Source organism: Archocentrus centrarchus, chromosome 19 (genome assembly GCF_007364275.1).
Source record: "Archocentrus centrarchus isolate MPI-CPG fArcCen1 chromosome 19, fArcCen1, whole genome shotgun sequence".
Lineage (NCBI taxonomy): Eukaryota > Metazoa > Chordata > Actinopteri > Cichliformes > Cichlidae > Archocentrus > Archocentrus centrarchus.
This window is the reverse complement of record NC_044364.1, coordinates 25,320,999-25,327,890: the sequence shown is the minus strand read 5'-3', so window position 1 is coordinate 25,327,890 and position 6,892 is coordinate 25,320,999.

The window sequence follows — 6,892 nt, the reverse complement described above, 5'->3', positions numbered from 1 at the left end:
ATGTTGGCCGAAATGGCAACACTGAAATATTTAATTTATAACTAAATCCGCTGATGAATCTATCTCTTTCCCCGGCGTGTCTCAGTGTAATGCACAGACAACATGTAGGCTATTGAGACAGAGACACATACTCAGACTTGTAGTAATGGAGGAAGCTGTGAAGCTTACAAATGGTTACTTCATCTTCAGCCTAGTACAGGGACGTGGTAGCATTGCGGACTGAGCGTATTTCAAATACTACAGCCCTACAGTAACTCAAGATGAGTGTGTGTCTGTAAATCATGTTGGATTTATTTATTATCATTTGCATATGTCAAACCAAAATGTATGATTTACATTAGATACAGTATATGAGAAAACAGTTTCACAGATGGGAGCACCTTATAGAGTTTATCATTAAAATTCAGCTTTAGTAATTCTTCAGGGAGATTATTGTTTATCATTTTTAAGTGTATTTCTTTAGTTAGAGGGGTATTTGAAAGCTCAGATAGTCTGACAGCTGATTCTATATAAGATGTCATTTTAATATTTTCTTCTGAGAAAACCGAAGATTACAAATTGAACACTACATACAATATGTACACTATGATGCCCATTACTTGTGGCAAGATGTAATAACTACATATTTAACTTGTCTAACTCTTCTAGGTATATATGGTACTGTGAAAATATATTTGCCCCTGCTTGATTTCTTTCTCTCTTTTTTGCATATTGATCACACTTAACATTAAACCATAAAGAAAAACAGAGAGAGAGAGACATAAATACAAAATATGGTTTTCAAATGATTTTATTTAGGGGTCATTCACAAATATCAACATTTTCCAGAGCATACTCTTTTTCAGACCCTCCACCACAAAAAAAGCAGACAAAGAAAATGTTGATCTTTTTTCATGACATTTAATTTCACCTGGTTATTTGGTATTGTAATGTACTAGGAAGTATTAAAACTATGGAACCCCACAAGGGACATGAGAGAAAAAAGAAAAAGATTTACTTTTGCGAGATCTCGAAAAACTTTTTAATTTTAGGCCATACGCTTCCACATTAATCTTGATATGGCAGCGTCCATCAGGACGTTCAAAGGATCAGTGTGAGATTGCAGCAAAAGTTGCCTTTAATTTATAATTCAGTGGTTCCTGTTGGCCGTAACCACACCAAAACTGTACAGGAATGAAGGAATGAACCTGACTGACTGTCTCACCTTCAGGCCATCACCGCTTCGCTGATCACCACAAACACACACAGCGTTGCCCCGCCCCCTTCTCCTCTCAGCCACTCAGCTCATAAACAACCACAATGATAGAGGATACACACCTATTCATCTATATCATATATATTCATAAAATAAAAGCTCAAGCTGAGTGTGTGTGTGAGATCTCACAAAAGTTTTGCGAGATCTCAAAAAAGTACATCTGTCTCTTTTTTCCCTTATTTTTTTTTCTCCCATGTCCCTTGCGGGGTTCTGTAAAACACATCCTGGACTTGAAAAATTCTGTAGATCTTGGTATTAAATATACTCTTTCCTACCTGTTAAAACATTGTATTGTTGCACTAATAAAAATCCATCCATCCATTCTCTTCCGCTTATCTTTTTCAGGATCACGGGAGGGCTGGAGCCTATGCCAGCTGTCATAGGGCAAGATGCAGGGGACACCCTGTAATTAACAGATATACTCATTCAGTCATGTTTTATAAACCTTGCTTTGTGCACTGGTTTGCAGCCATGTTGGAACAGGAAGGGTCCATTCCCAAACTTTTCCCACAAAACTGGGAGCATGAAATTGTCCAAAATGTCTTGCTATGCTGAAGCATTAAGAGTTCCTTTCACTGTAACTAAGGGGCTGAGCCCAGATCCTGAAAAACAACCCCACACCATAATCCCTCCTCCAGCAATCTTTACACTTGGCACAATGCAGTCAAACAACTGCCAAACCCAGATTTGTCCATCAAATTGCCAGACAGAGAAGCATGATTTTTCACTCCAGAGAACACGTCTCTGCTGCTCTTGAGTCCAGCAGTGGTATGCTTTACACTGTTGCATTTGACACTTTGCTTTGTGCTTGGTGATGTAAGGCTTGGATGCAACTGCTCAAGAGACTCCTGTTGAAATATCACTGTTTCTAATAATAATAATGCCTTAGACTTACATAGTGCTTTTCAGGGTACTCAAAGACACTTTACAATTTCATGCACTATTCATTCACACCTCTATCATACTTGGTGGTGGTAAACTGCTAATGTAGCCACAGCTGCCCTGAGGCAGTCTAACAGAAGCATGGCTGCCAATTCGCACCTACGGCCCCTCCAACCACCACCAAACACATTCACACTTAGGCAATGTGGGTTAAGTGTCTTGCCCAGGGACACAATGACAGTATGCACTCAGACAGGGACTTGAACCAGCAACCCTCCGGTTGTGAAGTGAGCACCTACCCACTGCTCCACTGCCATCCAATGTGAATTATTTCAAGTACCTGTTGAAGAGTTCTTCCATTGGAATATCATGTCCCTTTTTTCTGGATTATTTCCAGGCTTACATCAGCTGGCTACCCTGGACTCTGTCCTTTCTCTCATTCATCTCAAGAAATCAGCATTTACACATTATAGGTTAGTTAGGTAAAAATAAATCTCAACTGATTTTATTATATTAAATTATTTGATTGAGCTTTTATGAAGAGAGCCAGGCCTGTCTCTCTCCTGTCAGCCCAACCGGTCGCAGCAGATGACTGCCCCTCCCTCCCTCCCTGAGCCTGGTTCTGCTGGAGGTTTCTTCCTGTTAAAAGGGAGATTTTCCTTCCTACTGTTGCCAAATGCTTGCTCATAGGGGGTCGTTTTGACTGTTGGGTTTTCTCAGTATTATTGTAGGGTCTTTACCCACAATACAAAGCGCCTTGAGGTGACTGTTTGTTGTGATTTGGTGCCATATAAATAAAATTGAATTGAATTAAATTGTTGCCCCTGCTAAACTGCTTAAATAAACTATCCTGCATCTAAAAGTTTAAATTGTGGACATTTCCTTTTTGACTCTTTGTGAAACAGTCAGGGAAATCTTGTGGAAAAGCATTACAGTACCAGTCAAAAGTTTGAACACACTTACCTATATAAATATTCTGTTTTTGGTGTCTGCCACTGTGATTGTTACTGGATCCTTTTTGGGGAGGTTGCTAAGGTGTGCTCTTAGATCCACTGGCCACATGTTGTATGTTCCATCCTTTTTCCATATGCTCTTCCAATATTGCTCTGTCTCCAGTCTTGGTGGGGGGTTGTCCCCATATTGTTCCCCTGCCAGCAAGGGTACACCTTGGATGGTTCAGTGGAGAACATCTGGTTTATTCTCCTGGTTTCTATCTCTCTGGTATACTTCTTCAATCAGAAGAAGTACACCAGTTAGCCATAGCCTTGGCTAACTGGTGTACTTCTTCTGATTGAAGCCTCAGGTATGGTCACCTTGTTGTACTTCTTAGGCACCCCTTTCTTCATCACACCTTTCTGCAGCTCTGATATCTGGCTAACTTCCCCCTGTGCTGTCTTAATCTTAGCCTCTAGTCTTCTTCTCATGGAGGGTACTGCTCCTTCTGGCTGTTCATCTTATTGCCAAGCATCTCAAGGTTGTCATGGTATAGATCTGCTAGTGGGTTTCAGTGATCGTCGAAGTAGGGATTGTCCACAGTGCTGCATTTGCATATATATATACATATGTCCCTTTAGTGGTTCTTACAGGTTATCCAAGACCTTAATCTTTAAATAGATCCCTGTAGACTTTTTTTATGGCCACTAAAAAACACCTAGCTGTCTTACCAAGTGGTCCAGATCATGAAGAGGGCTGTCATTACTAGATGCAACTGCTTATTATGCTTAACTATTATGGTTCCTGGTTGGTCAAGTCAGCAGAGGACAGCAGGTCGGCATCTGGATCAGTAGGCAGTACAACTAGGTGAACCTCCTTCACTGGCTGAAGCAGTTCTGTAAATATCTAATAGGGTAATACCCATAGATCCTGAGATTCTAACCTGTTAAAGAGCCAACTCCTGTACAGGGATCTGATAGTGGCTGACACCAAACTTTACACTTGGCACAATGGAGTTAGACAAATATTGTTCTCCTGGCAACTGCCAAACCCAGACTTGTCCATCAGATATCCAGACAAAGAAGCATGATTTGTCACACATCTGCACTGCTCTTGAGTCCAGTGGCAGTGTGCTTTACACCACTGCATCTGACGTTTTGCATTCCGCTTTTTGATGTAAGGCTTGGATGCAGCTGCTTGGCCATGGAAACCTCATTCCATGAAGCTCTCAATGCACTGTTCTTGAGCTAATCTGAAGGCCACGTGAAGTTTGGAGGTCAATAGTGACTGACTCTACAGAAAGTTGGCAACCTCTTTTTACTATGTGCCTCAGCATCTGCTGACCATGTTCATGTTTTATGCTCAAGCCACTGCATTTGTCTCAGGTGATGTCAAAGGTACAACCTGTGTAGATCAACCACACAAGCCAAGAGACAGTACAGAATAAAGGTGGAGTAATATTACACGATCATTCGTGGAGGAAATGTGGCAAGGTTCGCAGCATACCAGCAGAGGAGCCAGAGCCAGAAACTAAAGTGAGTTGAACAGGTGAGTTTTGAGTAGTAGACAGAAAGAGAGTTAATATTGTGAATGTCTGGTGGGAGAGAGTTCCACAGTTGAGGAGCAGAGCAGGAGAAAGCTCTGTTCCCCATGGTACTGAGGAGGGCAGAGGGCACAGTAAGGTGGATGGAAGAGGGAGAATGGAGGGAGCAGGAGAAGGCGGTGATGTGAAGGGGTTCAGCTAGAAAAGGAGGGGCTAGGTTGTGGATGGCCTTGGATGCATAGAGGAGAATTTTGAAATGAATTCTGAATTTAGCTGGGAGCCAGTGGAGGTGCTCTAGGACTGGGGTGATGTGGTAAAATGAGGGGGCTTTGGTAATAATGCAAGCAGCTGAGTTTTGAACCATTTGAAACTTCTGGAGGAATTTGTGAGGAGAGAATTATAGTAATCAGTGTGGGAAGTAACAAGACTAAGGATGTTAGTCTTGTCAGTCTAGGGGTAAGGGGCACAACATGAAGTTTGGAAGGGTGCCCCCCCCCCCCCCCAACACAGACTCAATATGCAAGGCCAGCCCAGTTTTATTGCCACCTTTGCCATTATCCATATGTTGGATAATGGATGCCAAACAGAAAACAAAAAGAGAAAAACTAGAAGCATAGGCTCCAGGGTGAACAAAGGCCAAAATAACAAACAGAATAGCTGTTCCCAAAGAAGTGCTGCCTAAACCGTCTATAAAACAAAACAAACAAAAGACAATCACCTAACTCTCACTCCCTAGCACCAAAAACAGGAGAAACAGTATAAAGAAAATGGCAGCTCACCCCTTCTGTTTCTGCTCCCCTCCCAGTAAACACAGGTTTTTGAGGACGAGGCCAGGGTTGTCATTTGTGTTTAGTTCTGTTTTCACTAAGTTTTGTTATTTCCTAGTTTGTTTTGCTTTTCATTGTTCATCTTAGTTCTGGTTTTGTTATCATTTGTGGTTTTCTTTGTCCCTGTCTCCCCTGCATCTGTGGTCTTGTGTCTGTTTTGTCCTTTTGTCTTGACCCTGACCTCCTGTGTTTTCATATTGAGTTTTATTCCCAGTGTTGTCACTAGTCTGCGTTGCTATCCAATGTCTGTATCTCTCTTTGTCAGTTTCCCTGTGCCGTGGTCCCTGTTTAGTTTCCTAGTCTGCCAGTCCCCTGTGTTACTGTAAGTCTGAGTATACCTTGTTAGGTGTTTCCTGTTTTAGTTTGACAGTCCAGTGTTCCCTATGTGTTGTGTTTAGCCTTGCTTCCCTTGCTTAATTTGTTGTTGATTCTGTTCACCTGTGCCCTGTGTTTCTTGTCCTCCATTATTACCTCCTGTGTGTATTTAAGCCCCTGTGTGTGTTTAGTTCCTCCCTCATGGAGGTGTGGTTTTGTCTTGGTCTCCTGTTGATTTGGGTTTCGTTTCAGTTCTGCTTCTCTGTGTTTGCTTTTCTTTATCCATAAGAAAGCCACCTTTTAAATTCAGCTTTGCCTCAGAGTTCTGCATTTGGGTCCAACCTGCTCGGCACACCGCTCACACATGACAAGGGCTGCCACACACACTGCTGCTGCTCAGATGCTGCCCCTCAAGTAGTTGAGGGCTTTTTTGTCAGCTGATATCAGGGACCAACCAGCAGTCAACATGTAGAAAGCCAGGCCTCTAGTGTCAGCCAGTCACCAGAGGGGGGCCTGTAGAGAACTCCCAGCCCCTTGAAAAGAAAATACTTCAGAATACATAGTTGGCAAAAACAACAGACATATGGCCAGGGCGGTAACCCCCCCTTCCCAAGACCAAACATCTCCCCCTAATGATGTTTGCTCAGGGATAGGAAAAACCATGAGAGAGAGCGTGTCTGCCATAACATTTTTCCACTCCCTTCCTGTGGTGTATTTCTAGTCCTCCACCAGGAGTGACCATCTCATGAGCCATTGGTTGGAATTTTGTATCCTGGCCAGAAACACAAGGGGGTAATGGTCAGTATACAGAAGCACAGGGGAAGAATTAGAGCCAATGTATATCTCGAAGTCCTGCAGTGCTTTTTTTCCCCTTCTCTTCCCTTCTCTTTGTGTGTGTGTATGTTTAGGCTCCATGGCTGTGCCTCCAGAGGCAGCTCCAAGAAGTGGGTCTCACCCAGGCAGTTACACACCTGCATTCCCTGATCCATGGTACTCACTAGAGATGAGAAAATGAAGCTCTTTTTGAAGCACTGAACCAATTGAACCAATTATTTCAAAAATGGGTTAATTACTCGAAGCTTGAATTACAGCGTTCTCTCCTCGAGAAAGTGCAATGCTTTTAATTATGCACACACA